The sequence below is a fragment of the Chroicocephalus ridibundus genome, chromosome 2 (genome assembly GCF_963924245.1).
Source record: "Chroicocephalus ridibundus chromosome 2, bChrRid1.1, whole genome shotgun sequence".
Lineage (NCBI taxonomy): Eukaryota > Metazoa > Chordata > Aves > Charadriiformes > Laridae > Chroicocephalus > Chroicocephalus ridibundus.
In genome coordinates, this window is record NC_086285.1 from 141,757,551 (window position 1) to 141,779,293 (window position 21,743).

Below are 21,743 nucleotides of genomic sequence, written 5' to 3' on the forward strand. Positions count from 1 at the left end.
TGTTTCTGTTATCAGATTTAAATATCGTTTTGTTGTCACTCCTGCATGAGGCTGATGCATGCTGACTGCTACTCTTCTTTTAATCCTCACGGTAGTTGAGATCGCTTTAGTTTGCTAAACCAGGAAACATTAATTTGGGCAGCCTGGTCAATGACTCTCTTTTGCTGTTGACTATTTGTTATTACTATTATAACTAACTCCTCTGTTTATGGCAATTTTGTCCTCAAATTAGCTGGTAGGAATCTTTTGTACCTTTAGAGGAACAAAGGAGCAAACAAAGCTGCCTTATCTTCACTGAAGTAAGAGTTGGAAAAGACCTGCCAGATCAACAAATTAATCACCCGGTAAGTACTATTTCTGTCCCAGCTGTCAGCAACCTGAACACGAGGAAGCTATTTTATTTGATTGCGCATTTGGCTTTTAGCTGCTGCTCCACAACCCGACTGTGACTCTGGGCAGGTTGAACCATGTTCCTGAGCACCACGGGTTGGCAGCCAGAAGCCAACGCTTCAACTACCTCTCTCTGTCATTGCAGCATGCCGAGGAGAACCAGGGGACAATATACTTCTTGGATGAACTTTGCTGAGAGTTAAAGCTCTCCAAAAATACTTACTGTGTCTTTTTTTGGGTTGGGAGAGATAATCCCACAGCACTTTATACTTCCTGCATTAGTAATTTTTTTTATTCCTCATTTAGAGTACGCTTGAGACTTAGCAGGTTGGGAAGCAGAGAGGGAAGGCAATACTCGCAGAGTATGAATAGCTGAGAATCAAAGATAGTTGTGCTAGATGCCCACAAACTGTAAAGCCAGAATCTTATTGGTGACAAAGTGGTAACTCCCTGCAGCTGTGTCATATGTACATGTAAAGTTGTCTCTGTGCTCAAGAAAAAAAAAAAGAGGACACATATTTGAAGGAATATTCAGATATGAGACTTTTCATTCATCTCCACTGAAAGAAAAGCAATTTAAAGGGAACACAAAGTGCCCTTTGCAGCCCAAAAACTGTGGGCAAACAACAAAAAACTGCTGTTGTCTTGCTTTGGTTTACTTAAGTCAGGCACTCTACACAGTAAAACTGGCCCACCATTGCACATACATTTGCATACCTGCAAGAAGTTACAGAAGCAACTTTTCTGATTTATTCATATAATAATTTTTATTTTTTTTTGCCTAGAAGATAGGATAAAGTACTTACACACAAAGAATTCAAAAGCAAAAACACTGAATGAGCCCACTGCATCCCACACCTGAATATACTGTGCAGAACACACGCAGCAGTTCAGAGAGCAGCACCATGGAGTTACATCAAAGAGGAATGTGGTCTGCTGTAGCACCAGCGTCTTACTAATCTTTACTGCCAAAGCATCTCTGGTGCTTAGAGTGTAACACAGATACAGTGCAAAAACTCTCATGAGCATTAAGAAAATATGGGGAAATTATTGATTTTACGAAAACACCATTTCCCAGCCATTCTTCAAGATTTACTGCAAATCTTGCTTCTCCTGTTGCTAGGATTATTTCTGTTATAGTATTTGACATAAAGAATAATTTATCAGAATTATAGTATGCATACATGAACTCAATTGTATAACTCAGCATTTACTGAGCATTATCCTTTGTTGTGCTAATGGGGATTTTGGCTTCCTTCTATTTTCTTTGTCAAGTCACTCAGCTAAGAGACAGTCACAGCAGTCGTTAACAGAGAGTGACTAAGTTACACAGCAGTATGTATCGAGATGCAAAGGATCCTATCAAGTGACAGCTGCAAGGGGAATTTCTCTAAGCTGAATGCAATCAGTGAATAGAAACATAGCCAGCAATTTGAGCAATAATGCTACAGCGTCTCTGTGATTTACAGTGATCTGTTTTACTTCTGATCATAGGCGCTAAGGGCAGCAGCTCCAATGATACGATGGCGCTGATCACGTGGTGCTTCTCAGCCTCAGGGTGCTCTGGGAGTGCTTTTCAGCCCAGCACAGAGCAGGTCCTCAGGTCTCTCTGTGGGTTTTGGACACATCTCTGGCTTTTTTCTTTGTGGAGGAGAGGCAGTTTCAACACTAATGCTTCCATGATAAGCTACGCAAAGATTTGGTGAACATCATAAGCGACAGTCCGTCTGTGCCTGTCCAGGTGATGCTCAGTACCTCCTGGCTTCCCTCTCTGGAGTTGTTTTGCCCTAGACCTTGAAACTCTGCCTTCAGCGTGGAAAGGGGTTGATTTTCGTTCTGATAGCAGGATAATTACTGCGCGTTAGTTAGACTGCTGCAAAGTCCCAGTGGCACCAAGGGCACTACAATCTTTTTGCCAGGTTGATAGATAACGTCAACACAAGTGAGAGGGAGCTACGCCGCCGCCCAACTTGAGGCAAGTCAGATCGGTACCGAGTCTAGGAGGCTGGTCTTCTCCTACTGTTAATAAAGAGAGAGGCAAACCTTTCCAGAATGCAATTCAGAAGAGGAGCCAAAATTAAACACATAAAAGTGCATATGTCCCTGCCAGCAGTTCAATTTGTAGAGAAGCGTACAGTATTTTACCTTCACTAGCATCTTCGTGCCTGAGTCTTTCTGAGGGGATGCTGGCCTTTTACGGGAACAAAACAAGGCCCTTGTTGCAGCAAGCCCTTCTTATAACAGCATCTCCCGCTTGCTCGATGCATTACGTTGCCCTAATGTCTGTACATTCACTCCAAAACCAGCCTAATCTGCCTTGCAGCCAAATATGCAAGTCTCCAGATGTAGTACTTCCACTCATCGCCTCCAGTATTCATATATTCATATCGTATATATCTATATGGGATGAATATTCAAAACTGTAATCTTGGCATGCCCCAAACTAGTTCAGGGATGACAAATATAACTTTTGATCACACTCTGTTTATGTGGAAAAGTTAGAACAGCTGCTGCTATTTCAGTTCTCACAGGCAGGGAGTTAAATTACCTACAAATAGACACAGCAAGTGTAACCCAGAAGGCAGACAGCACTGGGAGCTGTGCTGGTGCGACTTGCCTCCCCACAGACAGAAGGGCTTCTGAGGGGGTACCTGGAAGACAAGCTGTAAAGCTGTCCTCTGTAGGGATTACGTTAGCAGAAACACCTCCCTCCCACCCCCGACCCCTCAGAGCTGGAACCAAGGTTTCTGGAGCACCTTCATGCTTTTTTGTTGTTGATTTTTTGTTTTATGCATCTTAAAAGACTAAGGAAGTGGGGATGAAAATCTTATCCAAGGAGTTTAATAGGCATAAAGAGAACTCAAGGACAGAACACAGTGAAAAAGATAAACCTTGCTGCAACTGTTTTGAAATATGACTCATACGGGTGGTTAAAGAGAGGGAAAGCAAAACACATTCATCTTAAAGTTTAGAGTTTTATTCCGTTCCCCCAATTGCCTTGACAAATCTCCCGGTCCTACCTCATCAACTGTAAATATGCATCCGTATAACAACAGTGCTAAACTCCAGCAGCTGGGCAAAGAAGTTAATATTCTTTCTCAGAGTCAGCCAGTTCATTTTTAATGGTATATGCAGGATAATGTTTTTCTCGAAAAGTAATTTCTTTTGTTAGCAAGAATATGAAGATAAGCTCTTAGAAATACCTGCACAAACCTATATCTGACTTCTGTCTTTTTCCAATTTCCTACCAGCTACTCTCCAGGCAGTCAGCAAAAACCACAGGTTTTATAACCACAGGATTTACACAGCCAGCAACTCTATAGGCAATGCAAAATGAATTGCAATGTAGCAACAGGAGAAAAATCCAACGAAGGAAGTAGATAGGACTGTTAGCAAAAAAATTAAATCAAAAAACAGTTCTTTGAAAAGAGAAAATTTTAAAAATAAAATTATAGTATTCTGTGAGAAAATAAATGACAAGACTTCTTGGAGAAATTTGCTCAAAAATAATTTAAGTCTTGAAGAAATTATTAATCATTAATAGAGAGTTGGAAAGTAAAGACGGAAGAAGCCTACGAGGTCATCTACACTATTTCCCTGGTACTCCAGGATTTCAAACTGTCTGTGCTCTTTCAGCACAAGAACTGCCTTTGAGGTGTACTTCTAAGTCTTCCTCTGCTGTAAATGTTCATGAAACACATGTGAACAGAATCAAAGGTATGTCCTAAACTAAGTTGAAGATTTCATGCCAAGTGAGATTTAATTTATTGTAGAATACGTTCCACCAGGCAGGCCAGAATGAATACAATGATTAGGCAAAGCAATATTTAGTCCAATCTTACACTCCAATTGTAGTTTTATTGTGCTAATTACTGTCAATTTCTATGATGCTAGACAGTGACCTTCAGCTTCTCATTTTTGTTGATCACCAGAAGAACTTGATTGCACTTGATTGCAAAGGTAAGAAGACATGTTTGTCATTATACGGTTCCCATTTTTCCTTATTTCTTTGAGCTGACAGCAGGTAACTCTAGCTGGAAAAATGAATAGGAACACAATTCATGGAAATGTCAACCAGGTATTGCTTCAGCGCATTTCTCTAGCATCAGTGTTAAGTGCCATGCATTGTAAATGTTCTTCTTCAACTCACTGGACTGTGAAATGAGTTTGAAAGCAAAGCAAACCTTGACATTTTGCTTACAAAACGTTCACACTGATAAATTTAATTTACTATCTCTTTCTGGAAACAACAAATGTACATTAAAGTTCCAAAACAATGACAACTGCAGAGGAAATGACAAAATGACAGAATAATTCTTATTGACAGCTTCCTATCTGTCCTAATTCTCTGCTCATTTTAGGCCTGTTTTTCCATTTTGTGGGGATTAATATTTAGAAAATAACTTTAAGCTTTAATTCCACACAATATATAGGCAGCACAACTATGCAGTTATTCTGTCAGGGAAGATATCAATGATTGGTTTAATACGTAACATTGTCCATGTTTATTCATGCGGCAGAAAAGAGAATGCAGCTACATAAATACCTGCATACATATAAATCAGCAGAGACATGAAATTAAAAAAAAAAATATGAGGAGTCTTAAGAGGAAGATACTCTTTTTTTTTTTGCCTGTCGTTTTCCACTCTAAAATCAAATAATGCATTGCAGAAATCTGTATTAGGTTCTGATCCTGCAAACACTTGCAATATGTTTAATTTTGGTCAGGTGCCTTGTCCCACTGATTAGTTAATTTAGTTCTGTGTATGATGAAATTGCACGATAGAAAGTCCATCTTGCCCAGCACTCATCTTGCCATTCTCTCCGGCTTTGATACTGTGATGGGACAAAACCAAATGCAGCACAGCTTAAAGTCAGCACATTCCCACTGGAGTTAGAGAAAGAAAACACTTTTGCTTTCTGCCGTGGCAGAGCTGACTGCGTCTGACACGCTCCTGACTGAAAGCTGAAGTACTTTAAAAAATACTCTTAACTCATATTTTAGACTCCCCAGAGACTTATTTCAGAAGATGAGAAAAAAGCTCACAAGTCCCCTGTTTCTTTGGGTGTCCTAAATTGACCAATATACCACAAATCATGAGGAAAATGTATAATACACCTGAAAAGTTCTCTTACAGACTGTAACTACTTTTACAAGTTGCACGGTCTTTAGTTTAAAGAAATTGGATCAGAACTATCAGATAAAAATACATCTGTACTAACATCCGGATTCCAGAAGTGCCAGGAGGCAACCAACTGGAGCAATGTTTTTCACTCTGCGACATCCAAGAACTATTCTAAAGGATGCATGACCTTTAATTAAGAGAAGGCAATTTATGTTTACATTCACTACATGGAGGTCCAAAAATTTTCAGTATGAAAACCAAAGACTGAAAATCACTGCTCTGAAAATCTCCAGGAAAAAAAATGTATCAATTATATATTCAAAGTGCAACAGAAACAGTGGATCTCTGAATCACTACATGAAAATAGTTCATGTTTTGACTTATACCTCACTCCAAAAGTCAAACTAGTGTCCATAGATGAATAATTTTTTCTCTTAACTTGCCTGACTTACATAGATACAAATGTATTTGTCATTGAGATGCCTAATCCCGTCTGCTTAAATCTAACATGGTTTTCTCTTGAGCCTTCTTGATTTAGACTTCTAAAGGGTTATTCTAAGAAGTAATACAAGAAGCTGTCATATTGCCCATCCTTATTTGTCCCCTAGATGATGACCATTACATTGCGGCATTGAGAAAACTCTGTAACACCAGATTGCTTTGATGTGTAGGCAGAGCCAAAAACTAAATCAAACAAAGCTTTGTGATTCCTTTTGTCCCTGCATTGTCACAAATTTATAGAAGACATTATGACCAATCAAGCTTTTACCTGTGCAGAATATTAAGAAAGATTGTGCTGGTTTTGTCTGGGATGGAGTTAATTTTCCACATAGCAGCTTGTATGGGGCTATGGTTTGGATTTGCGATAAAAACAGTGTTGATAGCAGACTGATGTTTTAGCTATTGCTGAGCAGTTCTCATACAGCACCAAGGCCTTTTCTGCTCCTCACACCCCCCCGCCAGTGAGCAGGCTGGGGGTGCAGAAGAAGTTGGGGAGGGGGCACAGCTGGGACAGCTGACCAAAACTGACGAAGGGGATATCACAGAATCACAGAATCGTAGGGTTGGAAGGGTCCTCTGGAGATCATCTAGTCCAACCCCCCTGCCAGAGCAGGGACACCTACAGCAGGTTGCACAGGAACGCATCCAGGCGGGTTTGGAATGTTTCCAGAGACGGAGACTCTACCACCTCTCTGGGCAGCCTCTTCCAGTGCTCTGCCACCCTCAAAGTAAAGAAGTTCCTCCTCATGTTTAGGTGGAACTTCCTATGCTCAAGTTTGTGCTTGTTACCTCTTGTCCTGTCCCCGGGCACCACTGAAAAGAGCCTGACCCCATCCTCCTGACACCCACCCTTTAAGTATTTATAAGTGTTGATAAGGTCACCTTTTTTCCAGACTAAAAAGACCCAAATGCCTCAGCCTTTCTCCATAAGAGAGGTGTTCCAGTCCCCTAATCATCTTGGTAGCCCTTTGCTGCACCCTCTCCAGCAGTTTCCTGTCCTTCTTGAACCGGGGAGCCCAGAACTGGACACAGTACTCCAGGTGTGGCCTCACCAAGGCAGAGTAGAGGGGGAGGATGACATCCCTCCACCTGCTGGCCACACTCTTCTTGATGCACCCCAGGATGCCGCTGGCCTTCTTGGCCACAAGGGCACATTGCTGGCTCATGGTCACCCTGTTGTCCACCAGGACTCCCAGGTGTCTTTCCACAGAGCTGCTCTCCAGCAGGTCAGCCCCCAGCCTGTACTGGTTCATGGGGTTATTCCTCCCCACGTGCATATCCCACACCATATATGACATTGTGCTCAGCAATAAAAGCTGGGAGAAAGAGTAAGTGGGGACATTTGGAGTGATGATGCTTGTCTTCCCAAGTAACTGTTAGGCGTGATGGAGACCTGCTTTCCTGGAAAGGGCTGAACACCTGCCTGCCGATGGGAAGTAGTGAATTAGTTCCTTATTTTTCTTTGCTTATGTGCACGTTTTTTGCTTTACCTATTAAACTGTCTTTATCTCAGCCCTTGAGTTTTCACACTTTTACCCTTCTGATTCTCACCCCCATCCCATTGCGGGGGCCGTGAGAGAGCGGTCGGTGGGGCTTGGCTGCCTACTGGCATTAAGCCATGACAAATGTTCATGTGACAGTAATGCTCGAGCTCCTCTTCCTCATCCTGGTTAAGAAAAGTTACTCCATCCCATATACTTATAGGTATTCCAGCTCCTGAATCACAGTACAGTTGAGTCAGATGTAGGAAACTAAATATCTTTTAAGATTGGAGCCTTCGGCTCTTACCACTTTATATACAAAACAAGAAATTGTACTGAGGACTCTGGATATTTTCTTAATTGGCATTTTGGTTTCAAAACTTTTTAAATTAATACAACAAGATGGAAACACTTGTTTTGATCTCCAGGTGCAATAATAAAAAAATAAAAATCCCTATCCCTTCTCCCAAGCATTTGGCATATCCATACTGAAAAATTACTCACAGATATTTTGACTTTAAAGCCACCCAAAGACAGAAATAGTACTTTGTTTCGCTGCTCCTTGCCAGACAATCTTTGACATTTATCCTAAAAGCACCGTAATAGCCTTGCTGAAACCATGCTGGGTGGAGAATACAAACAGTGAAGCTGTACTTGCTGGAGCCTCACAACAGCTGAACAGAAGAGATTCAGAGCAGGAAAAAGCAGTTATAAAGTTGTATCCTGAAGTAAAAGACCAGTCACATGCCTAAAAACTAAACTTGAGAAAAGGTTGGTCACTGACATGGAGAAAATGTGAAATGTCCAAAGTAGGGCACTGGATTTCTGCAGCATGTAAAAATATTCACGGATAAGATTTTTGAGGGAGTAAGCCTCATGAGCTTGAAATTAAGATCCGATACATCGGTTTAACCTACAGTAAAAGTTATCTCATACTTTTAACAGTAATAAACATAGGTGATATGTAAACATAAGATAACAAAGAGGTTTGATATTGATTTAACCTAAACCAGTTTGAATCAGAAGTGCTAAAAGTGACCTTAAAAAAAGCCCCCCAAAACCACCCCAACAACAACAAAAAAAAACCAGATCCGGAAATATTGTTGGCTTCACTGGGAAAGGCTCTCACAATACTGTCCAAAACAGTATCCAATCTACAGTGAAGACTTTTTTAAAAAATAAAAATCCAAGCCAGACCTAGGTCTGTAAGTGAACATAAATTGTGAGATAAGATTCAATGCCACCTTGCAAGTGGACAAAAAAGTGCTGTAGTTTGAAAAAAAAACAATGAAGCTGACAGTTACAAAAGTTATACGTCTACTGTTAAATATTAAAGAGTGCCAAGAAAAATTCCCAGGTATCAGAACTCAATTTTATGTATGTTTGACTATTAGAAAATTCCCTAACATTATTTTGGCCTGCACCAACTAGCACCTTCACAAACAACTTATGGGCACGAGTCAGGAGCTAGCTCACATCATGACTGTTCCCTGCAGGCAGCCTTGGATGCAATCATCCTATTTTGGAGGCTAAACTAGTTTAACAGTTGGACGTGGGCTATTCTGTGCCAGTTGGTCTCAGTGCTGGAGAACATTCCCAGACATGTTTAGTTTATGAATACCGACATAGCCAAATATCCCAGCTTGTAGGCACCTGAAGCTAAATTTATTACAAGAATGTGACCTGCAGAGCTTTAGAAGCAGTTGGTAAACAACAGCAGCATACGAACTGATAGGCTGCCCAAGTGATGGAGGAGTTCTTAGAGACTCTACAAAGTGTTTTCCGCTGCAAGAACAACTTCCTTGCAAAACATACGTTTAGCTACAATATTTATTTGGTCACTCCAGCTAAAAGGTAACAGACTAAGACTGCATTGTTGGAAATAGAAGGGGAAAATAAAAAGTCTCCTAATGATCAGAAAGGAAATTTAGTACTTACAACAGAATCATAGAATCACAGAATCGCTTTGGTTGGAAGAGACCTTTAAGATCATTGAGTCCAACCATTAACTTAGCACTGCCAAGTTCACCACTAAACCATGTCCCTCAGCAACACATGTACGTGCTTTTCAAATACTTCCAGGGATGGTGACTCCACCACTTCCCTGGGCAGCCTGTTCTAATGTTTGACAACCCTTTTGGTGAAGAACATTTTCCTAATATCCAATCTAAACCTCTCCTGGTGCAACTTGAAGCCATTTCCTCTTATCCTGTTGCTTGCTATTTGGGAGAAGAGATCAACACCCACCTCGCTACAACCTCCTTTCAGGTAGTTGTAGAGAGCGAGAAGGTCTCCCCTCAGCCTCCTCTTCTCCAGGCTGAACAACCCCAGCTGCCTCAGCCGCTCCTCAGAAGACTTATTCTCCAGACCTCTCATCAGCTTTGTTGCCCTTCTCTGGACATGCTCCAGCACCTCAATGTCTTCCTTGTAGTGAGGGGCTCAAAACTGGACACAGTACTCAAGATGGGGCCTCACCAGTGCCGAGTACAGGGGGACGATCACTTCCCCAGTCCTGCTGGCCACACTATCTCTGATACAGGCCAGGATGCTGTTGGCCTTTGTGGCCACCTGGGCACACTGCTGGCTCATATTCAGACAGCTATTGACCAACACCCCCAGGTCATTTTCCGCCAGGCAGCTTTTCCAGCCACTCTTCCCCAAGCTTGTAACGCTGCATGGGGTTGTTGTGACCCAAGTGCAAGACCCGGCACTTGGCCTTGTTGAACCTCATACCATTGGCCTCAGCCCAACAATCCAGCCTGTCCAGATCCTTCCGTAGAGCCTTCTTACCCTCAAGCAGATCAACACTCACGCCCAACTTGGTGTTACCTCCAAACTTACTGAGGGAGCACTCGATCCCCTCATCCTGATCGTTGATAAAGATATTAAACAGAACCGGCCCCAATACTGAGCCCTGGAGAACACCACTTGTGATCGGCTGATGACTGGATTTAACTCCATTCACCACAACTCTTTGGGCCCAGACAGACAGACAGTTTTTTACCAAGCGAATCGCATGTGCATCCAAGTCACAAGCAGCCAGTTTCTCCAGGAGAATGCTGTGCGAAACGGTGTCAAAGGCTTTACTAAAGTCCAGGTAAGCAACATCCACAGCCTTTCCCTCATCCACTGAGCAGGTCACCTTGTCATAGAAGATGATCGGGTTAGTCAAGCAGGACCTGCCTTTCATAAACCCATGCTGACTGGGCCTGATCGCCTGGTTATCCTGTGCATGCCGTGTGATGGCACTCAAGATGATCTGTTCCATAACCTTCCCAGGCACCAAGGTCAGACTGACAGGCGTGTAGTTCCCTGGATCCTCCTTCTGGCACTTCCTGGGCGTCACATTTGCTAACCTCCAGTCAACAGGGACCTCCCCGGTTAGCCAGGACTGCTGGAAAATGATGGAAAGTGGCTCGGTGAGCACGTCCACCAGCTCCTTCAGAAACCTGATCAGGGATCCCATGAGGCCCCATAGACCTGTGTGCGTCGAAGTGATGTAGAAGGTCACTAACCATTTCCCCTTGGATTATGGGGGCTTCATTCTGCTCCCCCTCCGTGTCTTTCAGCTCAGAGAGCTGGGTACCCACAGAACAACTGGTCTTGCTATTAAAGACTGAGGCCAAGAAGGCATTAAGTAGCTCAGCCTTTTCTTCATCCTTGGTCACTATGTTTCCCTCTGCATCCAATAGGGAATGGAGATTCTCCTTAGCCCTCCTTTTATTGCTATCAGATGGAGGAAAATCATTACAATCCTCTTGAAGGTGTTCAGAAAAATACTCTTTTTAAAAATAATTATTTTACTATTGCTACTCTCCTCGTTACATCTGAGAGGTTTTGTTGTAACTCTTGGGCAATTTCTATCCCTGAGTGAATGGGAAGTCTGAGTACACAAAACAGCTGGTTGCCAAGCCAGCAATGTATCTACGTTAGCAAAGTTTCAGGACAGCTTGCTATGTTAGGGACACAGACCTATTTAGGGACATAAAGTGAAACATAAATAGCACAATGTATTTACTTAGAACATTAAAGAGTTCCTGCTTGTGATGATGGCAGAGCCTAGTATTTTCTTTTGGCTCGCTCAATGTTATTAACAGAAAACACAGGGTTCGGGAAGGAAGGTAGAAATTAGGTTGAATCAGTCAGAGTAAAGAGCAAACGGGACTGGTTCTACTTCCGGTGGCACATTTACCCTGCACTGTCATCAGGTGAGCCCAGAAAAATGATCTCATGTCTTTGATGTTGATTAAAAAGTTTACTCTGCAGATCTCAAAGCTCCAGACAGCAAAGGATGGGATTCATTGAATCAAATGTGGGTTTTACCTGGCACACATCTCATCCAAGTCACCATAGGATCCTTCCATAGTCCTGCAAAGAGAAAGGAGCTGGGCAGGAACAGCAAGAACAGTTCAGGGACTGCTTCATTTGCTCCTGAAGTAGACACCTTTTGTATGATCACATGAATTCTACTTTAATTTCCACTGACTCTGCTGGGAACCAAAGCAACAAGACCCTTAAAGTTAGGTGAGCTCAACCAGAGTAACCGTTTTGAGTGTCATTGCAATGAACGCGCTGACAGAAGGTGTACGTATACGAGCAACAAGTCAAATACTAGGGCATGCTTTCTCCTGCCCAGAAGCAACATAAGGGTTAGGCATAACCCTTCTTAGGACAGACTTGGTTTAACTGGCACTAAGTGAAAGACCCTAACGTGCAGTCAGAAGAAGTATTTGGCTGGTAGATGGATAATCCTGAGGACTTCAGGGTACCCCGACGATCAACATGGGCACTGGAAGCTGCAGGAACCTAAAGAAGTTTCAGACACTTGGAAAACAAAAATAGGCACAGCTTTAGGAAGGGCACGTGTTTTATAGAAGAGATTTCTCAGATATGAGCACAAAGACATCCCCTTCCGGGCACTGGAGTTTGCAATGTAACTACACACACATGCTCGGGTAATACTATAACTGTGGGGCCGACCTCCCAGAATGGTCACCTTACTCTCCGCTGACTCTAGAGATAGCTGAAACAAATCGATGTCTTGCAGAAATCACTAGTTCAGGCTGGTCAGTCAGATACTACCATGGCATGTGTAGAAAAGTCAGAAAAGGGCTGGAAAGATAATACAGGACTAGGCCTGCAGAGAGTAACAAATACTTCTGGTGCCCATAAGCATGTGTCATAAGCTTCGATTGCAGGAAATTAGGGAGGCTGGGGCAGCTCTTTGCATTTTCCCTACATATTCCCGTGGCTATTTAAGGCAATAGCACAATGTGAGAGACACTGGTGCTGTCAATATACGTGTATCTGCTTTACACACAGCTGACACTATTCGTTATGTGCTGCTTGTGTCACAGCCAAAACTCTGAATCCTTTAGCTTGCCAAAAGTCAACAAAACGTGGGACTGTGAAGCTTCAAGTCATCTCAAACATACAGCGCTTATTAAATCTGTTTGTGGGTTGTCACCCAGGAAGACTGCATAATACTGCAAGGGAAAACAAGGTAGAGAAGGCAGATGCCTTAACAGCTACTAATTAGAATCTAATTACTCTTTCAATTACCTTTACTCACCACTCTCGGTCCCCAAGCCAGCTACTGACAGACATCAGCTGTCCACGTGGCATTCTCATCTGGCACAAACTGTATTGAGTGCGAAATCAAATGAAACACTGTCACGCCAACATTAGCAGCACGCCTTTCAAACCCTCTGCGGCAGGAAGGTACGCTGAATATTTCATAGCACACATTTATAGCTAGTGTCTCCTTTCTGAGGCGATACGAACACCGTATTTCTGCAGGATTTCAGTGCTGCATAGCTGTAGACAAGTGATTAAATTCTACCTACAAACACAAACACACAGCCAAATCACAGTCATGCTGCACTAAACACGGCTTCCCTATCCTTTTAGTTCAGTCCCCTGCTGTTACAAGCAATTTTGTCATATCATAACATCTAGCATCAATCCCTTCCTTATTTCAAAGAAGGTTCCTGAACGAATGAAACATAAATACAATCCTTATTCCTCCAGGGAGAACCTTCTATATATTCTAAGGAATTGCAAATCCCCAAATCCCCATCATCTAGAGAGCTACAGCTACCTGGTTATTACTTTTCATAATTCTCACAGTGCCTAGAGTCCTCCCGCAGCTACAGGATCCCTCTGTAGTGGGTCTGTAGCTGCTTGCAGGGTGAGCAAGCCCACGCTGCCACAACCACACAACACAAGCACGTAAGAAAACGGAAGAAATCTCTATTTACAGATGAGGAACAAAAGCTGAGAGACACTTCCCCCGAAAGGCGGGAGGCAACCGCAGATTTCCTGCACTCAGCACAGTGTTAATACTGTGGGTATTGCCCTTCTTTCCCCAGAAGGATGGGATGCTTTGCTTGTAAATCTTAGTTTTGTGGGGACCCGGATTTTTGAAGCTCACCAAGCAGTGAAGCTGTTTGAGACATAAAGAGTTAGTCAGCAGGAGAAAGAGCGTCTGAGTGTGGCTTTAACGTGAGAGTTACCGTGGGGGTGGTGGTACGGCTCGGCTGTGATTACAGTGGTGTTGTTGCAGCCCACAACTGCTGCAGGAGGAAATTCTGCTGGTTCAGTGTCTAGCACGCTCTACCAGGCAGCGTTCACATGTTGTAAGCTCTTTCAGAGGTGATTTGACCACATTTCACTTTGAATCTGCCTTTTCTCAATCAGTTTCTCAGAGTGTGCTCCTTGTCCCTAGAAGATGGAGTCTATATTCCAGCAGGACAGCCGTGGGCATGCGAGATGGCTAAAGGCTGACACTGAGATGTTCAGCCTGAAGGGAGAAGAGAGCATAATAGCTGGCGAGGAAAACCTGGTAACTCTCCAGAGAGCAGGAGTCTTTAACAGATATTGACCTTGTCAATACAAAGTCAATCACTCTGCAGCTGGAGAAGGATCTCCTTGTCTGGCAGATCTTTCCTCCGTTTTAGTTTCATCTGCCTCAGCTTGACCGAGGTCTGCAGGCCCACGTGCCGTGTAGTAATGGAAACACTACTTCCAGGGATACCCCTTCACTCCTGTAAAGCAAGCGATACACTGGTTTTCAAAACACAAAAGTTACGAAGTGACGGGGAGTGATCTCAAGCATTCACTTTCTCAACTACATTGCTGAATTACCAAAACACTCCCCAGCAAGCTCCCCCGGCTGACCAGCACTCTCCTAAAAAGCTTCCAAGTTGAGTTGGGGAGTTAGTATAGCTGGGGAATTCATCCAGTTTGGACATCTCCACCGTGTTTAAGAAGACAAGAGTGTTCAGCTGTATGGACATGGACTGTACACGATGTTGTATCTCAGTGCCAGCAAACGGTCCCAGACATAATTTATTAGCATAGTCGCAGCTTAGCTCTCTGTTAATTATGGCCTGTCAACCTACTTGCCAAACTGTACAGCTCTTCTTCAGATAGCTCCCATGGAAATAAATCATTAGCAGAAGAGATCAAAGAGAAGAAAAGAAACTTTTCCTGTGATTCCCCTTGCTTCCTGCATCTGCCACAGACCACAAGGTTACTAAGATCAATAGTTATTTGTTTTCCTGCACAAATCCCTTTTTGGGAAGAGGTGGTCAGGGAGATTACAAACTGCGGACCAGAACTCCCCCTTCTGACCACACTAATCGATCTCTCCCGTTAATTAGCCAAACTTGGTTATCAACGTGAGGAACCTCCTAATAAGACCCAGAGGTGTTTTGTTGTTTTTTTAATTCTAAAGAGAGATGATTACTGATGTGCACACAAATAGGTCAAGCTAGCAGATAGAATATAAAGCAGTTTTCTATCCCAAACCATCCCTCTTGAAGACAAATCATGGTCAGTTTTGCTTCAGTTTTTTTTCTTATTACAGGCAAATCTGGGGTGCATGTAGCAGCTGACCAGATCTTTGCCTTTTCTTCCGCTGCGAGTGAAAAGCCAGGGGAACAGCATTACAAAGGCAAATCAAACCGCGAAAGGAGAAGCAGCTCCACTGAAGAGAGAGGAACAAGTCCTGCTACCATAGGAGTTTAAAAGATTCCTATTCTTCAGAAATCCCTGCACCTTTCAGAAAACCAAAAATAAAAAAGTCTTTAAGAGATATTGACCTTGTCAATACAAAGGATCATTTTGAGAGTAGGAAATGGGGAAGGGAAAAAGATGCTCAAAATGAGCACTGTAGAAAAAGCTGCCTGCCTACCTAAAAATTTCCTTGTATTTTTAGTGAACAGTGTGTTTGTTTTTTTTTTTTTAATTCATTCTGACCTGGAATGTAACATGCTGTTCTACAAGGGATGGATAGAGGGATTCACCTTCTGCAGCTCACAATGAATCAACATACCTTTTTATTATTTCTTATGCATACTTTCTCCACTGAATATTATTCTGATTATTGAAGGAATGGTATTTAGATAGTGAAACGATTAAAAATATTTCATTTAATGTAGCATTTAACGCAAGACTTCTCTTTGGGGGATATTGCACTACTTTATTAAGCATTGTTCTGCAAAGATGCATGAGCGTGCCTCACTGAACAGAGCTCTCTGCTGGGTTCAGACCTTAATTACGTTAAGTCCAAACTTTGACATTTTCCAGAAACATTGCTTGGAAGTTCATCTACATTTTCAAAGAGGAGGTGGGATGAAGGAAGCTCTTTTCCGTTATTCTTTTTTATTAACACTGACTAAATATGTGTTGAATTTATTTGCCATCTCTGAAGATTAATGTAAAGAGAGTGTTTTAAGCAGTGTTCCTGCATCCTATTAGATTTGTAAGATCTAAGACCCTTGAACACATGCAGACTTTTGGAAAATGAGGTGTTTTTTTGGTTACCCAGGACAAGGGGAGGATGTCAGATACAGTGGGGTTCTCTCTCATCCCTCCAGTTTTGAATATTTAGCATACTGCTCTTTCAGCAAAGCATTTTCTTAATCCTTTAAGTAGGAGCTGGAGCTTCAATGCATCTACACATGAATACACTGATAAAATAACCTTAAAATTATAGAAGATTAAATTATACTTAAGTTATAAAAAAAAAATTTTTTTTTTTTTTTGCTTTTATCTGCTCGATGTTCCAATCTCTTACAATGAGACAATCCAGCTAGTTCCAGGGTGGGCGCCATCTGTATTTTAATTTATTATTAAATCCGCAAACTGTTAAGCATACGTTAGAGGACACAAATCTAAATATAACACAGAGTTCTTAGAATCCATGTGAAGTTAGTATTGTAAGAATATTGACACAAGATAATAAAGCTTTCTTATTGCTACTACTTTCTTATTGCAAAATTTCAGCCTTTCCAAATAGCAGCTGAAGACTGATGGTGCACACTGCAGACTACTGAAAGGAATTATATCCAAATGGAACAAAATTTTATCCCAGGCCAATGTAGCAGCCGGTCTTTGACAACTAATGGCATTGCCTTCAACAATGAGCGCTTCCCTTCGCTTGCCGTGAATCAGAAACATCCTTAGAAAGTCAAATATGTTGAAGGGTAAAAGTAGGATGCTACCAAATGCAATTGCAAGCCTGATTTGGCAGTATGTCTCCCTGCTGCCCCTCCCTGCAAAGACACAAGCGCAGCATCTCAGAGCCAGTTTCACGGAATCACTCCCAGGGACCTGACTTTCAGGCTGATTTTGCAAGGGTGGGAATCAGAGAAGAGGTTTTTGACTTGTAAGCATACAGAACACCAAGTCCCACAAAACCCCTTGTGCAAAATTGTTTTACAGTTTAAAATTGCGCTGCTGCTGCTAAGTTTCCTTGGTCAGTACAAGAAGCAATGTATTTTGAAGTCCAAAATGACTGTGAGCCTACTTAATCTGCACTTTCATATACATATATATATATACACATATATATATATATATGAACAACTGATTTCCTAACCTCTTTGTTCCACGCCTCCTCTCTCTTCCTGTATGTAGCACAAAGAGGAAAAGCAAAATGTGTCAGCACTACCTTCTTCAGGATCATCTCAGACATATGCTGAGAGATCTCTAGAGCAAAGCAAAACCATATATAGAAAGCAGGGCTTTGCTTTGCATTGCATTGCAGCTCCAGCTCACAAGCCCCACGCGATTTAGGTTGGGCAATTTAAGACGTTAGTAGGGAGCAGGTCTGGTTCACTGTCCGGTGTTTCAATACAGTCACAGCCTTCCCTTGTGATTTGTGTTAAATCCAGTGTAATTCTGAGCTTGTTCTGCAGCCTGCATTTAAATGATGACATCTAGGTAGGTTAGGGTTTGTCAAGATTTCAAGAAAAGTATGTCACATTTTAATTCTTTTGTTCCAAGCCAAAGGTAAGCATGCCTGAGGCAACTCAGCAAGATGGTCCCACTCCCAGAGGCATGACGCCTGTACCACAGTATCCTGATACATCATGAGTGAAGATTCCCGAGAGCTGCCCAGCTCAGAAATCATCGGGAATCAGGATCAGGGAAGTTCTGCTTTGCAGAAGGTACCAGAGCACTCCCATTCTGATCCTCTTGTGCCTCACTGAACGCTGGGCAAGACCAAGTGATACAGATGCTAGTAGGTCAGAAGGCAAAGACACAGATCAGCCCTCAAAAGCACTGCTAAAGTTCAGAAACGTTCAGCAGTACTGGGTGCTGCAGCGCTTTGAAGATCCTTGGTAGACAGCTTCACACATCCTTTAGGCACCGAAGTACTTTAGGAAAACTGGTCTCCGGGTACCTAATATTTATTATGCAAAACAGGACTTCTGGTGTTCTTTGAGAAGGTCAGAGAAATTAATTCCTTGTGTTGGTAGCATTGCCATTGTCCTGCTACTGTTAAATACCCAGTTCCCTTAAACTATAGAAAATATAAAGCAGTTGCTGGGACTGCACAGGTCTATAAATCCCTCACAGCGATTTCACGGTACTTAAAACATATATTTGCAGGTGTTTAGACATTTGCATTAATTGCCACTATTGTAGACACTTACCTCTATGAAGAAAAACACTGCTCAGAATAGCTGATATTCTGGTATTATTTTCACCTGATGTTACTTAAAGCTGATACTTTAAAAAGAACAGTTTATAATTTCAATGGTATTTACACACAAATTTTGGAATGAAATAATATTCGAAGTAGCTACTTTAAGCAATTAAATACAACAATTCAAAAATTCAAGTTCTGGGGACATGTCCAAGAAGTTACTTTATAGAATGGCAAAAAATGCATATTCAGTAGCAGGATAAAAACAAAATTAGTCTGAGATGTCACTTGGGATTTCATATTTTTCTTTGTTCTCTAGCTGTAACTTAGCCAGGTCAGCACTTGGAGATGCTTTTCTCCTCATCCATGATCTTCTTACACAAATAACTGTTTTGCAATGTAAATATGGAAAGCGCATGCATTTCATTACAACTGCAGAGGGACGACAAATCCAAGGAAGTGCGCATTTCTTGGACCCGCAGGGCTGCGTGTAAGAACATGACCTTTTGCACTTCTGCTGTCTACCCAGCCAAGTTTCCCCACTGTGGTACCAGCCTCCCCAGCACCAGCCCTCACGCCAGCATCTTCTGCTCATTCCAGCTGGGCTCTTGTGGGGCAAGGCAGGAGCAGACCATCAGAAGTGCCTCTGAGGGAGCCATGGCTCCACCTCCCATTCAGCTGTTGTCTTTGAGTTCCTAAGGAGCAGGCAAGAGAAGACGGAGCAAGACTTTTCTCTGAGGTGCTCGGTGGCAGGAGCGTGGGCAATGGACCCAAACTGCAACACAAGAAATTCTGAGCAAATATAAGGAAAAAATTATTTCGCCATGAAAGTGGTCTGTCCTGGGTTGAGCGACACAGGACTAATTTCTTTTCTAATGCTGGGGAAAACTCCACTTTTGGAAGACTCTGGCGTCTGAATTCCTGAAACTATTTGCTTTATAGCCAGCTAGGCTATGTGGGATTCAAGGTCTCAGTGTTTTCAAGCCTTGCCAGGTGCAGGGATGAGGAGGAGCAAGACCCAGGCACTTGACCCAGGCTGGCCAATGGGATTATTTCATACTGTGAATGTCACATTGGTATAAATTAGAAAGTTTTCTGTGTAGTCTCTCTCTCCCTTGATGGCGACAGTCCAGAGAACTCCTTGCCCCAGTGCTAGACCCCCGAGCCCTTCCCTTCCTCCTGAAGCCATTGTGCTCACAGTGTCCGACATTTACCGTCCACTGCTGGGAGTGCATAGCTTCCTGCTGAAATAATTGGCTGAGTATAATTCTTGCACCGATACAGGCTGGGCAGTGACTGGTTTGAGAGCAGCCCTGAAGAAAAGGCCTTGGGGGTGCTGGTAGATGAGAGGCTCCACATGAGCCGTCAGTGTGCACTAGCAGCCCAGAAAGCCAATCGTATCCTGGGCTGCATCGGGAGGAGTGTGGCCAGCAGGTCGAGGGAGGTGATTCACCCCCTCTACTGCACTCTCGTGAGACCCCACCTGGAGTATTGCGTCCAATTCTGGAGCCCCTACTACAAGAGAGATATGGACGTGCTGGAACATGTCCAGAGAAGGGTCACGAGGATGATCAGAGGGCTGGAGCACCTCTCCTATGAGGGCAGACTGAGAGAGCTGGGGTTGATCAGTCTGGAGAAAAGAAGGCTCCGAGGAGACCTTATAGTGGCCTACCAGTATCTTAAGGGGGCCTACAAGAAAGCTGGTGAGGGACTTTTTAGGATGTCGGGTAATGGTAGGACTAGAGGGAATGGATTAAAACTAGAGATGGGTCGATTCAGACTGGACGTTAGGAAGAAGTTCTTCACCATTAGGGTGGGGAGACGTTGGAACCCGTTGCCCAGAGAGGTGGTGGAAGCCCCATCCCTGGAAGTTTTTAAGGCCAGGCTGGATGGGGCTCTGAGCAACCTGGTCTAGTGGGAGGTGTCCCTGCCCATGGCAGGGGGGTTGGAACTAGATGATCTTTAAGGTCCCTTCCAACCCAAACCATTCTATGATTCTATATTAGTATCAGGATTAATACTGGTTCTTTAGTATTATTGTTAATTGTTTAGTCTTATCCTATTAAATCTATTTATTTTTCAGCCCTTATGTTTCCTTGCTTTCCCCAATTCCCCTTTCTGGGTGGGGAGGGGTCATCGGGTGATAGAATAATTGTCTAAATGACAATAAATTGTTATGTTTTTTCTCAAAGCATAACATGGTCAAAGACTGGACCGGGTCTCCCAGACTTGTGGATCCTCCACCTTTGAAAACATTCAAGCCTCAGCTAGACATAGCCATCGGGCAACCTGAGCTAACTGGATGTGATCTGAACAGGGGCTGGACTGGATGACATCCCTCCCCATCTTCATTACTCTATAATGCTACGAACTGGGGAGAAATTGCTTTTCAGGAGCTTCAGCTGATCAATATGACCTCACTTGTTTGAGACGGAAGTTCCCAACTTGGATACGATGATGCTTAAATATTAGGTGAAATAGGTTTTTTAGGAGAAAACTCACCTCTTAGTTAGGCAAATGCAATCACACATTACACCTGTTCAGGGCTTCCATCAAAGGTACCTGAAACACTGTAAATATCATTAAGGATAACGATATCCATTTTCAGATAACACAGACACATCTTCCAACTTTGTTCAAGTTCCAAGCTGGTAAGAAGGGCTGATAAGAGGCAGGAATTATTTGCTCAGGCTCATGCCATGTTATGGCAGGTATACATTTGGCCAATTCTGAGAGACAAGTGGCTCATACACAGTCAGCACAGAGTGCAGGAAGAGGACACCAGGTACTTCTGTCCTACACGCAACCTCAAAAACCTGAATCCCCAAGGACTTCTCCCCAGGAGAATATAATGCACAATACAAATCTGTCCATGCTTCACTACGTGGCTACTTTCCTTTACTGTTTATCAGAGCGGATATAATGAAGAAAAGTGGGTTTGTACCAACATACCTGCCACTTATAAAAGCAAATTTCTGCCTTGCCTCAAGGTTAATATTCAGTAATCTTTATGAGTCTGCATTTTCTGCATTGTTAATACTTTCTTCTGTGACACCCTCTGCTTTTTCTACTCAGGCTTTAACAAGCAAAAAGGATTTTAAAAAAAATAAAAATACATTTAATCCATTCTCTAAGCAGTGACTCATTGAAAAGGGGAGAATAACCTCATCTAATTATAGCTGCCAGGATTCTTACCTCCTGTTAAGTATACTAATACTCTTGCACTAATTGCAACTTTTCCCCCCCTCCTCTAAATTTTCAATTCCAGTCTCAGTCTGCTTCTTTATGGAAAGATTTTTAAAACTC

The 21,743-nt window shown here is 42.7% G+C and overlaps 1 long non-coding RNA gene across 1 annotated transcript; it reads left to right on the forward strand.

Moving 5' to 3' along the window:
* The first annotated feature begins 227 nt into the window (after positions 1-227).
* LOC134510801 (uncharacterized) lies at positions 228-20,732 on the forward strand. Its single transcript, XR_010069733.1, has 3 exons — positions 228-344; positions 4,285-4,350; positions 20,630-20,732. It is a non-coding gene; the product is annotated as an uncharacterized LOC134510801 (long non-coding RNA).
* Positions 20,733-21,743: the final 1,011 nt, after the last annotated feature.